Source organism: Typopeltis vanoorti, chromosome 13 (assembly GCF_054136105.1).
Source record: "Typopeltis vanoorti isolate ZY-2024b chromosome 13, IOZ_Tvanoo_1.0, whole genome shotgun sequence".
Classification (NCBI taxonomy): domain Eukaryota; kingdom Metazoa; phylum Arthropoda; class Arachnida; order Uropygi; family Thelyphonidae; genus Typopeltis; species Typopeltis vanoorti.
In genome coordinates, this window is record NC_143561.1 from 38,962,495 (window position 1) to 38,980,045 (window position 17,551).

The 17,551-nt window shown below is 35.2% G+C and overlaps 1 protein-coding gene across 1 annotated transcript in view; it reads right to left on the reverse strand.

Moving 5' to 3' along the window:
- The window catches only part of LOC150100065 (alkaline phosphatase, tissue-nonspecific isozyme-like), an 89,032-nt gene extending 83,305 nt beyond the window's left edge, over positions 1-5,727 (reverse strand). Inside the window, exon 1 of the mRNA XM_090402946.1 lies at positions 5,612-5,727. The gene's annotated coding sequence lies outside the window, so the exon portion shown is untranslated. The remainder of the gene's footprint in view (positions 1-5,611) is intronic.
- Positions 5,728-17,551: the final 11,824 nt, after the last annotated feature.

Below are 17,551 nucleotides of genomic sequence, written 5' to 3' on the forward strand. Positions count from 1 at the left end.
CTGTCAATCAAAACAAACTTATCAGTGGCGCTTAAACGTACGTGTCAGAGTGCAGTTTTGATAAGATTAATCGTTGCTGTGAAGATTTTCTGGTTAGCATATCGATTATCTGCCAAACTACTTGATCACAAGATCTCGCTTAGGAATTTGCTTTGAAAACAAAGCAAATTCCTAATTTTCAGGAACAACAACTTCCTGGTCCCATTTGAGAATCTGATAATATCAAAGAAATTTGGGAGGGAGGCGAAATATATGAATGAATAGACTGGTTACACTTCTAAAATTCTCGTGTTTAAATTGATAAAGAGCTTGTCGAAGTGGAATTTCTCTGCAAGCAACCCACATGAAAAGTAAAAGACCCAAAACTTCGATTTGAGATCGAACTTTCCCATTATTACCACTGTTATGAAGCAAAATGCTTCTAATATTTTTGCGTAGGGGGAGATCAAAAGATTGAGCTTACGCTGCTGGTTAAGCATGATAAAAAAATAAATAAAATAAAGATCTAAACTTTGTTTTTTAAATTGAGTTACGTATCCTGAGGGATTATTTTAAAGGCTCTCTAAAGATAGTATATAAAAAAATATATGGTTGAAATTATGACACTGGGCATGGACACCCCATCAGCGTTTTTCATTTTGATATTATTATAGAATATATTAGTTTATGCACACATCTAAACAATACAGCATGCGAGGTATAAGAAAAACATTTTCTGATCCTGTTGTTCTTTCGTTCTCTCTCTCTCTCTCTCTTTCTCTCTGTAAGCTAACGATATTTACCTGCTATTCCATGCTTGTCCACTTTGAAGTAATTCTATTATGACTTGATAAAGAAAGCCCATCGTTCCCTCCGGTGTTAACAAACAATTGCCGAAATCCTGTTGTGAATTCAGAAAGTATAACCACGATATTTTAAAAAAGATTTTGATGTCATCAAATCCTTTCCTCTCAGTTTCCGTCGTATACTAATTACCATAAGTGTCATTCGTCAGAAAAAATTTAATGACACCTCATATATATATATATTTTTTCTTCAAAAAAGTAGAAACAATTCATTTTTCATATATTGTTTTTTTTCTGAATTTTTTTAATATTGATCATTTAATGAATCTACATTAATCTTGATAAAATTTATATTTAATAGCAGACTGTTCACTTAATAACAAAACTGTTTCGAGTAATTAATCGTCAATCCAATTCTGCAGCCAGTCTTTTGACACGACATATTGTCGATCACATGCAAGGTAAAATAGTCAAAATAAATAAATGGCTGCACTTGGATTTTTTTTTTAAGTAGCCTGCCATTCAGCTCTTGTTTTATTCTGCCATCATACAAAATGAGGAGCTCCAGGGAAATATACATTATACTAGCATTTCCCGAAGTGTGGTCTGTTTCCCGGTGCTCCAGTTCTTGAAAAAAATTTCCATTATTCAGAAAATATAAACATTTAAATTCAAATATTGTATATCAACTGTCGATAGCGAAAATCAAGCTATAACTTATTAAAAAACATAAAATAAATGATAGAAATGGGCAATCAAAATATTATGCTGGGAAAAAAAAGTCTCCAGTTATGTTGAAGTTTGAGAAACCCCATAAACTATCGGGTTTACGTCACCACTACCTTGCATGTAACCTAGTTATGGCAAGTTTGTTTCCAAAGGAGTCCAAGGACTCATCGCAGGAGGGCACTCTGCTCAGCAATGCACAACTCGCCATCTCCCCTACTTACCTCTAACTACTACTACTACTACCACATCGACACTATTACCATCAATACACAACGCCAACTATTACCCACCACAACGAGAGTATTTTTTTTTTTTCTGTAAATTGAGTATGTTTTCATGGCCGATTTGCCTGTATGCAGGAGGAAAAACAAAGTTTCCGGAAAGGAAAAGATCCTGCTACCTTCGTGTGAGATCGGCTAACTCACCTTCAATTAAAAAAGCCCATATATAAAAATCCCTCTCGTCACGTCGCGAATCGAACTAGGGTCTTTTCCAGTGGAAGGGCGCAATGTCCCGTTGTTCTCTCAGTTGCGCTACGGAGGCTCTTTTGTTATTGACCATTACCACTGCGTCCATACGTCGCTAAGTCGTTATCGACTGTACTCTTTGGTTTGGAAAGATCTGAATTCAAAGCCCGTCTTGCTTTATATCGAATTATTTATACAGATGACTTGTCCTTATCCCACTTCACTCATTTTTCGATTTAATCACATCTACCTAAGAATAACCATATTCTGAAACCTATTTTTATATATTGAGAAATTAAGGAAACTGTATATAGCCGTGGGATTTCCTTATGTTGTTGTCGATGTGGCAAAATCGACGGCGACCAAGAAAACCAACCCACTGTTCACGTAAACAATGGCTGTTGTTCAGTACAGTACTGTACTCGCATACGCGTCGTTTTAAGAGGTTTCTGTTAGTATAGTGTTCCACTTTGTACATTCTTGATTTTTAGAAATGTAAAAATAACAGATAATCATGTCTTTCGTAATCGCATTGTTGTATAGTGATATTCCTTATCAGTGATAACCGCAATTCAGTTTAGAGCCGTTTTGTATAAGCACATTGTGTATTGTTACGACGATTGTCCTAAGTCTTTCACTTTCACGAACTGAAAGTTAAAAAAAAAAAAAAAAAAAACTTGAGCTCGAATATATACGATGCAAAGTAACCATTGCGTTCTATGCCGAAAATAAAATGCAATTAACAGACATTAAATACTGGCACCATAGATTTACTTGTTTTGAAACTAAAACAACAACAAACACATATGTACCACAGGTATAACTCTCTCTTAATATTCTTTTAACCCTCTCTTTTTAAGCGCCTCCACAATTGGAAGAACAACAGGACACTGTGCTCTTCGCTTGGAAAAGATTTGAGTTCATTTCTCCTCGTGACTGGAGGAATCTTTATATGGAGTTTTTCAGTTGAAAGTGAGTTAGCCGATCTCATATGGAGGTAGCAGGTTTTTTCCTTCCGAAAATCAGTTGTTTTATTCTGTATACAGGCAAGTCTTGCCAAGAGAACACACTCAGTTTACAGACCAAAAATAATGTTAGTGATAGTAGCAGGCAGTAGATGGTGTTGTGTGTTGATGGTGGTGTCGCTGTGATAGAAGTAGTAGTTGGAAGATTAAGTAGGGGAGATGATGAGATTTGTATAGTGGAGTAGAGTGCTCTCCTGCGATGAGTCCTTGGAAGTGTCACGTAATAATAAAAATAAAATCAGTATAATAGAGGTTGAAATAACTCGACATATTTTAATAATGATCCATAAAACTAAATTTCATTAAATTCTCTCCAACCACGGAGGAATTATTACTATCCGAATCGTTTGGGGAATAAAAACAAAATCCAGTTACTCTGGAGGAGGATAATCTTTCACGAAGAAGTCGTGAAAGTAAGAGCAGCAGCGGAGAGAAAGAATGTTCATCACGAGTCTTGAATCCTCGTAAAATTCCTGGACAACGTACACATTCTACCAAAAATATATTGATCAGGTTGTCAACCTTGGAAAATTATCTATTTATTTTTATGTGAATCCCACCTAGAACACAGTATTAGTGCTATGTAATGGACTAAGGATTTTTTTTGTTGTTGTTGTTGCTTTGCATTTTTTAAGTTTTAACATAATTTTAAGCCTTGCTTTACAAACCAAACATTGAACTTTTTCAAATCACTTCAGGCTTCCAGCAAGCAAGGTGGTGGTGTTTCACATCGAGATGAAATTTATTTTCCAACTACAACATCAACACAGTTTAACATTGTTCCGAGTTGATTTTTCGCTATTTTCGTTTCTATTGCGAGAACTATGTGACAAAATTACCTTCAGAGTATATTGGATACACCATGTATGCAATGGCAATACTTTTAATGGTAATATCAGGGTGTATATGATAATCCAATAATTTTACCTTGTATGGTATTCCAATTTTAATTGTAAAAAATAAATAAAAAATTGCGAGTTGCGTCCAAAGTTAGTTTATGCAACTTTGGCCGTTTTATATACATTTAAAGGCAAAGTATTCATTATATACTTTTTCCGGCCTGGTTGCCGAGTGGTCGGCGTATCCGCTCTCCAGTCAAAAGGCTGCGGGTTCGAATTCCGACGTGGGCATGGATCGTCTGTGAAAGTGGTGGGTGGGCAGTAGATGGCGTTGGTGTGTAGTTGCGGTTCGTTGAAGTTGGTGAATTGAGTGGCGGAGACAGAGAGCTGTAGAGTAAATGCCCCTCCCTCGATGAGTCAGGACTCCCTGGAGGTGTCATATAATAATAATACATTGATTAAGTCCGTATGCAAGTTATTTCTATACCTTGCTGAATGCATTTTACTGAACTTCATTGAAGTTCTTACAAGAATATGTTATCTCAATTTTCGTTTCAATTGGGCTATTAGCAGGGCTACAAAGGGACAAAACATGTGGAAATTATATTGCAATTACTCCGCTCTGGCTAGATAACATTTAATCTAATTTGGAGTTTAAGACGCGCACCAGTAGCCGTCTAGGTGGTTTAGTTTGAATTTCAATTTATCGTTTTTATTAACACACACTGGCAAAGTGATAGTAATTTCATCCAACCTGCAAAGATTGGATGAAAATTAATGAAATTTGTTTTTGATCTGAATCCCAACCATGAATCCCAACCTGTAAATGTATAATATATTAGCACTATGAGCAAGCTAAGAATTAGATCAGGAATCGGCAATCCGCGGCTCTTTAAAATTATTTCGATTTTTTAATAAATTGAAGAGCCGCGGATTCTTGCGCCCGAATCATGTGACACTTAAAACATTCGCAAACATCCATGCAATAAGGTGGGATTCAAACCCACAACCTGTTGGTTGCAGAACAAGTATGCCATCTACTGCCGAAAATTGCACACATTTAAGATAATCTACTAAAAATTTAATGAGTCATTTCAATTTTGGTTCCCAAGAAGAGTATTCAGAAGGTGACTTATCCGGTCTCATAAGATTTCCCTTTAGAAAATGTCTTTTTTTTTTCTTTTTTCTGCAAAACATAAAGCGGTCAGAAAACAAGCACAAATGGATACAGTAAGGCCGGTTGTGACAGGCACACCTTTATTAAACATTGACGTGTAGCATAATGGAAGCAGTATACATTTAGAACTTTATAATATTCAGTAATTTTGTATAGGTTGATCTAGTATGCAAATAAGCTTAATTATTTAATGATATTTACATTTTTCACTACGTTTATTCTTAAGATATTTGCTATATAAAACTTTTTTATATATGGTACATAAAATTTTTATTAAAAATTATCGTATATATTTTACTTATTGTTTATATATTTGTAAAATAAATTTATGCTTAATAAACTGTGTGGTGTATATTTAATTTGCTCTTATTCCGAAAACGTTATCACACTATTAATAAAAAATTTCAATAAATAATTTTTTATTTTCCTTTTCATATCCTGTTAATTTTTAATTTTTCCTGACAGGGAGGAATGAATAACGGCATCTACTATTTTATAATAATAATAAAAAAACACTGGACATACGCACACACAATCTGAAATCTCTCTCTCTCTCTCTCTCTCCATACATTAATTAAAATATACTCACTACGATTTAGATGAGACTTGTGTACTAATGAGGACCCACATCCTAAAATTTCCCTAGTTGCCTAACTCGCCAAAAGAATGCATGAGGAAGATACGATAAATTGCACAACATCAACCAGTTACTTCAACAGGTGTAACATATGGAAAACTCGTCCTGTTGCTGTATCACTAGAAACAATCTATTATGTATCTATTTGCGTACCGGATACATGCATAAACAGATGTTCAGCATGAAGAAGAAAATGTTTATCTGTTGTTTATTTCATAAGCTTGTGACATCGGACCGTGAGTCATCAAAATATTATGGAAATTTTCGTTATTTAAGTGACAGTTTGAATTATTTCGTTTCGTCATTTGTGGTGCGACAATAAAAATGTCAAACAGATGATCAACTGTTGTTTCTTCAATCGATTTTGGCGCAAATTTAATATATTGAAGACTATTTTGTGGGATTTCTAATGGCGAACAGAGAGAGAGAGAGATAGTGATTATCTACGTTATATACGGGGGGAGAGATTCATGCCCTCGCAGCAAACATGTATCTTTTAACGTTAAAGATACCAAGCTATTTTAAATATAAATAAACCCAGTTTTACTCCATATCACAAGTAAGCAAACAGACAAGTCAGTCAAGTTTGCGCCTGCAAGTAGGGGTGACTCCGTACGTAGTGCAAGTGTAGGCAACTCGTGGTAAAGGTGGAATAAGCTCTGATCACTATTGTTAATATTTACCCTTAATGCAAAGCACATCTCCTGGAGGAGATGTAAGATGCTATGGGATCACTACCCAGACCGGTTTCGACTTTTATTGAGGTCTCGTCAGTGGGAGCCAGGCTTAGAAATACTAAGATTGAAGTAATACAGAGCTTATAAGTATTTTACTAAAACAAGTTACCAAAAGGTGCTTTGACCTTATTAAATAAAAATCTCAGGATAAGAGATAGATGTAGAAAGTTTTTTACCTTGGGTGTATAATATACGTTAAAGATACCAAGCTATTTTAAATATAAATAAACCTAGTTTTACTCCATATTCCAAGTAAGCAAACAGACAAGTCAGTTAAGTTTGCGCCTGCAAGTAGTGGTGACCCCGTACGTATCTTAGTATTTCTAAGCCTGGCTCCCACTGACGAGACCTCAATAAAAGTCGAAACCGCCTTTAATACATAGCATCATACACCTCCTCCGGGAGATGCTTTGCATTAAGGGTAAATATTAAGAATAGTGATCAGAGCTTATTCCCCTTTACCACGAGTTGCCTACACTTGCACTACGTACGGGGTCACCCCTACTTGCAGGCGCAAACTTGACTGACTTATCTGTTTGCTTACTTGGGAAATGGAGTAAAACTAGGTTTATTTATATTTAAAATAGCTTGGTATACCCAAGGTAAAAAAAATTCAATATGTATCTTTTAATTTCATATTTACGAATTTAGGGACACAAAACACACGTGCTGAAATGATTATTTTACTTATTATTAATAAAATAACACTTGACGTTTCGACCCCTGTACCGAGGTCATCATCAGAAAGATATATGTGTATAGGAAACCAAGCTACACGCTCTCGCACTCTATAAAAGTAAATTAAATCTACGCTGTTAATTAATCTTTTTTAGCCTGACCTCTAGTGATAAAAAATAAATAAATAAAAATAATAAGTAAAATTAAAAAAAAAACTACAATAAACTCTGCTCAAGTCCTCCTTTACTAAGATTCTTCTGGATTTGTGCATTTCAGATTGTTATACTGCAATTTATTCTGGATTTGTACAGTTCAAGTTGCTATTGAATGTTAAGGGGAAAAAAAAAAACACTTCACCAAGTCTTCTTGTATTGAGATTTTTCTTTGGCTTGTTCTGGTTGCTATAAAAGTTGCAAATGGGTCCTCCACATTCTTGGAATGATTAGGCCATCATTTTTGTTCAAATTTGGATTATGTTTGAGCATTTCACATGCTTCTTTAAATTTCCTCTCGAACCAGGTTTTGTTGTGGTGTAGGGACTTGGTACCTTTCCAATCAATTCTGTGGTATGTTTGGAGTGCATGGTCAGAAAGGCCGGTTTTTCCAAAATGGAGGTATTTAATGTGTCGTTTGTGTTCGTTCGTCCTTCCTAATTGGGATGGTTCGCCCTGTTCCCCCCCCCCCCATGTATGGTAGGTTACATGTGCATTGTATTTTGTAAACCCCTGGGTGGGCTAGGTCTGGAAGCGGATCTTTGGAAGAACTGAGTAGGTGTCTTAATTTTGTTGGGACATTGGTGACAGGGGAAGTTATGTCAAAGCTGACTAATAAATCTTGGTCGTCGAGTGTAATGTTTTTAATTTTGTTTATGAAATGTTGTGTATTTTTTATGTAGGAAGGGGACTGATCTACCAATTCATTGAGTGTGGCCGCTAATTTTTTGGCTAAGTGGTAATTTGGACAGTCGATTCCTTCAACAATTGGACGTAGTGGTGTGTCTGTTTTGTGTATTTTTGGCAGGCCATAAATTCTGGGCGCTGGGCATAATGAGGTATTAGTTTTTTAGTTGTTTCTTCCCTTTTCACCAATGTCCCGATCAATGATGCTATCTTGCTCCTATAGAACATATTTCCACACGACATCACGGCCCTCTTTGCCCACGTACTCCGCTCCGGATATTTCATGTGGCAAAACAATTTTTACCTTCAAAAAGAGTACAGCCATGGGCTCACCACTTTTTCCCATAATTGCTAACTTTTATATGGAAGATTTTGAGCAACGAGCTCTAGAGTCAGCGTGCCTAAAGCCCAAAATTTGGCTCATATGCGTCGACGATATTTTCGCCATTTGGCCCCACGGCCGCGAAGCACTAAATACATTCCTTAGCCACCTGAACAAACAACACAAACGTATCCAATTCACCATGGAAATAGAAAAAACAACTCTCTTCCGTTCCTAGACACACTCGTCACACGTCTTTCCTCAGGCTGTCTCTCCTTCTCAGTCTACCGCAAACCTACACACACACACACACACACACACACACACACACACACACACACACACACACACAGGCCAGTACATACACAAAAATTATTACCACCACCCAACACAAAAACTAGGTGTCATAAACACCCTTAAACACAGAGCTCAAACTATTTGTTCAAATGAACAAGCTCTAAACCAGGAATACAAGATCATCAACCATACATTTATTATAAAAAATGGATACAGTAAAAAAACTATTCACAAGATCCTCCACAGAGATACTAGTAAAAACAAAAAAGCTTTCAGGAATGCTATTGCCGTACCTTATGTTAGAGGCATTTCCGAAAAAATAGACAGAACACTACACAAATACAACATCAAAATTACCTTTAAACCCCCGACAAAATTAAGACACCTACTCAGTTCTTCCAAAGATCCGCTTTATTAAACAAACCACACCTAGCCCACCCAGGGATTTACAAAATACAATGCACATGTAACCTGCCATACATAGGAGGAAACAGGGCGAACCATCCCCAATTAGGAAGGACGAACACAAACGATACATTTCACATGCTTTTTTAAATTTCCTGGCGTGAGAGGAAATTTAAAAAAGCATGTGAAATGCTCAAACATAACCTAAATCTGAACAAACATGATGGCCTAACCATTTCAAGAATGTGGAGAACCCTTTTGCAACCGTTATAGCAACCAGAACAAACCAAAGAAAAACCTCAATACAAGAAGACTTGGTGAAGTTTTTTTTTTTTTTTCTCCCTTGAACTGTACAAGTCCAGAAGAAAATCGTAGTATAATAATCTGAAATGTACAAATCCAGAAGAATCTTAGTACAAGAGGACTTTAGCAGAGTTTATTGTAGTTTTTTATTTTTTTTATTAATTTTTTTTCATTTTTATTTATTTATTTATTTTTATCACTAGAGGTCAGGCTAAGAAAAAGATTAATTAACAGCGTAGATTTAATTTACCTTTATAGAGTGCAAAAGCATGTAGCTTGGTTTCCTATATACATGTATCTTTCTGATGTACCTCATTACAGGGGTAGAAATGTCAACTGTTATTTTATTAATAATAAATAAAATAATCATTTCAACGTGTGTGTTTTGTGTCCCTAAATTCGTAAATATGAATGCTGATCACCGTGTAACCTTAAAAGAAAGATGTATCTTTTGAAACTTTTTTTTTTTCAAAGTCGACTACCGGCAACGCCAAATGACGAAAGACATCGAAATTATGTTTTAGTAAATCACTTTTGAATGATATAAATCATCTCGTTTATTAATAATACGTTATGTGATGTAGAAAGTTTTTTACCTTGGGTATAATATATGTTAAAGATACCAAGCTATTTTAAACCTGGTTTTTACTCCATTTCCCAAGTAAGCAAACAGATAAGTCAAGTTTGCGCCTGCACGTAATGCAAGTCTAAGTGACCCGTAAAGTAGTACAAGTCTAGGCAACTGGTGTTAGAAATGGAATAAGCTCTGATCACTATTCTTAATATTTACCCTTAATGCAAAACTCATCTCCTCGAGGAGATGTATGCATTAAAGGCAAGGGGCCACTGCCCAGACCGGTTTCGACCTTTATTGAGGTCTCATCAGTGGGAGCTAGGCTTAGAAATACCAAGGTTAAGTAATACAAAGCTTATAAGTATTTTACCAAAACAAGTTACCATAAGGTGCTTTTACCTTATTAAATAAAAATCTCAGGATGAGCGATTAACCTTGGTATTTCTAAGGCCCCCCCCCTCCCCCGATGAGACCTCAATAAAGGTCGAAACCGGTCTGGGTAGTGGCCCCTTGCCTTTAATGCATAGCATCATACATCTCCTCAAGGAGATGAGCGTTGCATTAAGGGTAAATATTAAGAATAGTGATCAGAGCTTATTCCATCTTTACCACGAGTTGCCTAGACTTGTACTATTTTACGGGTCACTTAGAGTTGCATTATGTGCAAGCGCAAACTTGACTTATTTTTCTGTTTGCTTACTTGGGAAATGGAGTAAAAACCAGGTTTAAAATAGCTTTTTATCTTTAACATGGTATCTTTAACGTTATGTGATGCCATATCATATGATCGCTGTTAATATGCTTATTCCATTCTGATCTTCTTTCTTTAATACATCGTTTATGGTCGTAACTGACATTCTCCATAAATCTTTTCATTTTTAACTCTATCAAATTTTGTTTTATTAATATTTTTTCTTAATGTTTTCATTTCACATGTATTTCTCTGTTGTATTTTTATGTTCTCTATTCTTGTTTCACATGCATAAATCAGTACTGGTCGGACTACTGATTAATATTTATTTAATATTTGTCGTCGGACTACTATATAATATTTGTTTTATTTTTCTTTAGTTATTTTTCCATCTAGTTCAATTTAGACATCCTGATATTTCCTTAGCGATTTTTTATTTCTAACTACAGGATGATCAAAATTAAAGTATCCCTGTTTAGGGCCTTGTGGAGTGCACTCCGTGATTCAAATGCCTGCGAAACTTTGGAGAAATTGCATTGAAATTACAAAAGAACTTGAATATGATTTCTGTGGTATACAGAAACTAATGTGGAGATTTATTAATACATAAAAGAACGAAGAAGCAGAGTATATTCCAATATTAAAAGTAGAAATAGAGGAATTAGAAAATCATTTTAAAAACCTTTATAACCAAACAGTTGAAACAAAAGTAGAACTAGGTAAACAAACAAATCAAGAAGAAGAAGAAATAAATACAACAGAAACGAAAATTGAAATAACAGAAATTGAAAATGCGATTGAAAATTAGAAAATCCCCAGGTCTAGATAATATCAATAATAATTATTAAAAATGGTAAAGAAATTATAGTTCGGAGTTTAAAAATATTAACAACCAAATAATTAATACAAAAAAGATAACGGTAGAATGGAAGAAAAGTATAACAATACCAATATTTAAAAAAGGAGATGAAAAAAAAAAAACCCAGAAAATTATAGAGGAATAAATTTATTAAATACCTCATCTTGTTAGTACTCATTCAAGTACTAACAAGAATCCTAAATAATAAAATAACAAAGGAAATTAATCTATTAGATGAACAACATGGTTTCAGAGAAGATAGATCATGTACAGATGCAATATTCATAATCAGACAGTTGATAGAGAAAATAATAGAATGCAATAAGAAACTATTTATATGCTTTATAGATCTGGAAAAAGCATTTGACAGAATTTTAATTCAAGATGTAATAGAAATATTGCAGATAAGAAAAGTAGCAGAAAACATAATACAAATAATTAAAGAAATATATGATAATAATAGCTGTGTAATAAAAACACAAGAAGTAAAGAGAAGCAAATTGGTAACGGCATTAGTCAAGGAGACTGTTTAAGTCCAATAATATTCAATATATAATGGATGAAATAATACAAAAAGTTAATAAAATACGAAATACAGGAGTGAAAATAAGCAATAGAATAATAAGAACTATATGTTATGCAGATGATGTAATATTAATTGCAGAAAATGAAACTCAGTTACAAATATTACTACATACATTTGATAAAGCAGCAAAATTGTATAATATGAAGATATCAGAAACTAAAACAAAATATATGACAATATCACAAGAACCACAAAGATGCAAATTAGAATTGGAAGGTACTATTATTGAACAAATAATGAATTACAGCTATTTAGGTATACAACTGAACTGGGAAGAAGGCCACATCTAGAAGTCAGAGAACAAGTTGCAAAAGCTGCAAGAATATCAGGATACTTGAACGAAACAATATGGAAAAATAAACATCTTAGAGGAGAGAGAAAAACCAGAATTTATAAAGCAATAATCAGGCCTATTATGACATATAATGCAGAAACAAGACCAGACACTAGGAAAACAAGACAAATGTTAAACACGGGTGAAATGAATATATTAAGAAAAATAGTAAATAAAATTAGATTAGATAAAATAAAAAATACAGATATAAGAAAAAGTGTGAAATACAAGCAATGAACAATTGGGTAGCAGCAACCCGAAGAATAAAATGGATTGAACACGTGGAAAGAAGAGAGAGAATAATAAAACAAGCTATAGTTGGAAACCAAAGAATAAGAGAAGAACAGGAAGCCCTAGAAAAAGATTAAAAGATACTATTAAAGAAGAAGATGAAGTCTTGGTCGCAACAGATACTACATCTAATGCGTGAAGAAGAAGACGTTCTGCTTCATGTGGAAGCGATATCCGAGGGAAAAGTTCCAAAATTCACCACCAGGGCGCTGTATGACGTACCGAATGTATATGTAGTATAAAATAATTTTTCTATGTGGATATGTGTGTAATAAGAAAAGTGACACAAGCATAAATAACACATTTTTATTCACTTCCGTTATGCATGCATTGGCTATACTGTTCAATGTGCTGTCTTTCCCGGGTATGCCACAAACTTCATCCTTTCCAAAGTGGGTTCAACGGCAGAACGCAGCTGGTCGGGACTGATGTTGCACACATGCTGCGTTATGCTGTCTTTCAGCGCTGGCAAGTTATCAGAATGATCCCTATAAACTGTGTCTTTGAGAAATCCCCAGAGAAAGTCACAGAGATTCAGATCAGGTGAACGAGGCGGCTATGCAGTGGAAAACGCATGGCTCATCACTCTGACTTCCGTTGAATGTTCTCGAAGAACCTCCTGTACGGATCGACCGATGTGTAAAGGGACCCAATCTTCCATGAAAATGACTAAATCCATGCGCAAGTGCTGTTCTATCTGTGCCACACATTTGTTTGTCATATCGCGTTACGTCTCGACAGTAACTGAGCAGGTCAAAGTACCCATCTGGCGAATGTCCTCAAAGAGGAATGGCCTAACGATAAACGAAGCTGTAAATCCGTACTAGACAGTAATAACTTCAGGTGAACGCAAAGGAATTTTCTAGCGGGTTTTGCGTAGCCTATAGCCGGCAATTGTGGGTATTCACGGCAATTGCACGGGTATGAGCTACAAGTTAAAACGAGCCTCATCTCACCACAAAATCATCCAGCCACGCAGCGTCCAACTCCACTCGAGCAAGGAGCTAATGTCAGTCGCCTTTCAAAGTTCTGCGGTCGAAACTCCTGTGTCAGAGTTATCTTGAATGGGTAGAAATGCTGAATCTTCTGTTGAATTTTTCAGACAGTTGTGTAAGGCACATCCATGTGTCTTGATACAGCACGTGCAATGGAGGAATCAACGCTGTTATTCATGGCCTGCTCCGCAACGGCAGTAGCAACTTCGTTCACTTGTCGTGAACTGCTTGGTTTACGACTTCTGCCAGGTCTAACTCCCAACGATCCAGTTTCTTCAAAATGACTAATCATTTGTCTCAGAGCACATGAAGGTAGTGGACCTCATTGACATTTCTTCAGGCGATGAAATTCGTTGAGTGTAACAGCATTATAATTGGTTAGGTAGCACAGCAAAGCACGTTGAGGCAAGGTTAGCGGACGGTATTTACAACCAGAATGAGGAGAAAAATCCCGTGTCCATCTTTTTAAACCCTCCTGGCACCTGCTGAGTTGTGTGATATGATATGCAAATTCCATGCATTTGATGTTTAGAACACTTCCTGGAGGTGAATTTTGGAACTACTTTTTTTTTCCTCTCAGATATCGCTTCCGCATGACACAATGTATTCCTGCAAAGTTTCGCAGCATTTGGATCACTGGATGACGCTCCACAAGCCCTTAAACATGGATACTTTAATTTTGTATCACCATGTATATGTTCTGTCGATTTTCTCAGTTGCTGGGTAAAAAATTCCAAATGCCAATTTTCAGTAAAATCGATCCAGTCGGAGTATGGAATACGGATAGAGAAAACAAATCTAATTGATGTTCGTGCATTTTTCGAAATTCACCCGAAATGCGTAAAGAGAAATTGGTCTAATGTTGGGGCTAATAATGCACTCTGCATTGCCAGTCTTCAGCCAATACCGCAGCTTCACAGAGTAACATGCCTGTTTTGCTTGATTTAGTGACAATATCACTTGTCATATAATTGAAACGTATGGTATGTGTCAGTTATTGTTTGGATTTATATCATTAGTCTTTTTCAGAACTGAGAACCATAAACATTACGGAGGAGGGGAGAAGGTAAGAGCCATCTGCAACAGATATTAAATCGTAGCACCGTTTTATTTAACCATTCTGCAATACTTCGGTTTATGAATATTATAATCTTAGATGACAGCCCAACCTAGATATTGCGTCAGTGTATCGCTATCAAAGTTACTGGAGTTTTTGTTTCAAGATATCTGCAATATTCAGAATTGTTTTCTTGAACTGCTTTTGCTTTGGCACACCTGTTTGAAAACCAAGGCTTGTATAGCGGTCCACGCGTGAGGGTGGAATGCAGAATGAAGGCTTCATTCCAGCAAGAATTATTTCATTTATTCAATTGAAGCAGGTGTTTGGATCCAAAGAACGAAAACAGTGGTCAGCCTGAAGAATTAAGGACATGAAGCTGAGAGTGACTGGACGAATGGAAGTCGATATGAAAACAGACTTGAATAAGGTTATGGTCTGAATTACCAAGAGGAGAGCAGGTAAAAAAAATAATAAAAAATAAAAAGAAAGAGAGAGATATCAGGAGTGTTTGCGTTATTTTCAAGATTTTACTGAACAGTTCGTAATTTGTGAAAAATTGGTACTGACAACAAATATTTCGCCAGCTTATCGGTGGTATGAGAAGGAAAACCACTCTGAGTTATGAACGTTGAAGTTCCTAAGAAAGACAACCTCGCTGTCGATAATTTGGACTGTAGTTGATCAGACTTCAGAGAAAGAGTACAAATGTCAGAGTGATTACATAATTTAGAGAGCAACAAATACAAAATGAATGGAGCATGGATATTTTCAGCCCTAGTAGATCATAAAGAGGGAGATTCAAGGTCGAGCATTCTCTGCCATGGAATGTCAGACTTCACAAATGTTGCGAAAGGAATCATCGTGTAGATTATACTTGGGAAAGCTGGGTGAAATTTCTCAAGAAACCAGTTAGAAAACTGGTTTCTCGGGAAATAGCAAATCAGGTTTTGATGTCTGTAAGTGGCGGAGCACGTAACTTAAATTTCTGTTAAGACCACAAACGGCGACGGATATGAATCTGTTGTTAATAGATTTTAGTGCTTTTGGGATTATTTTTGGATTACCAACCCAGTTGGTTGTTTTTTTGAGGAAGATTTAGTTCAAAACATTGTAAACCAAACAAAATGCCAACTTTGGAAGTTGTTTAATGTTAAGAAGGAGATGTGTCGGTGAGAAGAACTCACTGATACATCTCCCACACAAACTGAGCACCCAGTTTTCTGTTCATTGCATATCCTAAATAGTTTCTCCTTCCATACCACTATACTCGGGAATTCTCCCAGGCAGAACCTGGCAGAGTAAGTAGCAGCAGAATTGTTCGCCTTATGAGGAAGCCTCGTGATGCATTATCATGGGTTCGGTCCTGCCTGTTATCTATGGGCAGAACCATTTTACTACTATACTCTCGAATGGGGAAAGGCTAGGGGTCTCTGCAGTTGCTTGACCTGTTCATGAAGCCATCTCCTAACATTGCACGTACGAGAGGGCAGAAAAATAGCTCCAGCTGCAAAATTTACTTGGAAAAAGTGCCAGGTAACTTTGGGTTGAAATGATTGCAAACTCTGTGTAATACAATACAGAGGTTTGCAATACCAAGTTTGGTTACAGCTCGAAACTTCTAGTGTTAAGTTTGGAAGTCATTGCCTGTTTGGTGATTGGAATGCATTGCCTGTTTGAGATAATTAATGCACAGATATCGAACCAGTTTAAGGTGAAGTATTGGCAGATATATTATGGGAGACAATGCTTTACTATATGTTAAACTGCGTCTTAACGTTACCTCCCTCGATTAGTCTACATTTCAGGAGGTGTTTGTTAAATAATAATAACTATAATAATAGACGAACAAGTTTATGAAAATTGATAGCTACCTCAAATTAGTTGATTCTTTATGAAGTTCTTTATTTATTGTATATGAATCTTTATTTATTCTTCAGAGGATGAAAAAAATGAAATACAGATAAAAAGACAACTGCTGTACTATAAATAAATATACCTTTTTTTTTTATTTTAAATACAGTAACTCTGGAAAGCTGACAGCTTGCATTTATGGCATAGCTTTGTCCTTAATATTTTATAAATGGACTTTATTATTTTATTGTTTTATTTATGCCCATAAATTTGTTTCAAATCCCTGAGGTCATTTTTGATTGCGGTTTTCTAATCTCTGCATAATATTAATTTACTGACATATATATATATATATATATATATATATATATATATATATATATATATATATTTCTTTTCTAAACACAATAAATCAGTTTTCTGCTTCATATTGGAATAAAGGCACACCATTTTATTTTTATTTTGTTTTTTTTTTAAATGAGACAGACACTAAAAATTTCTCATAATGTGTAGATTTACAAGCAATTCATATATTTACTTTTACTCTGCTCATATTGCTTCTCCGTATGAGAAAAAAGTATTTGAAAACTATTTAAGTATTTAAAGAAAGTATTTTCAAAAAGTATAAAAAAACTTTTTTTTTTTCGCTAAAAGTAAGCTTGCCATATATCCAGGATTAATTGGTCGAGAATGTCTAGAATTTAAAATTTCTTCACCACTTTTTACATTCTATTCGTTTATTAGTGCCAACTGCATCCCACTCGCGGAATTAATTACGACGAAAGTCATGCGCATAAAGCAAATATAACATAGTTTGTTTTTCAATCTTTGTTTTAATATTTTGCTGATGTCCAGTTTAGTGATGTAATAATAGATCTTTTCGTCTGTAATTGTAACATATTCTTAACTCAAATAAAAATATGCTAAATATTTTAATGACACATAGTAATTTTCTAACATTACGTTTGTCACTTTATTATCTTCCTTTTTCAAGCTTTTATTTATTTATT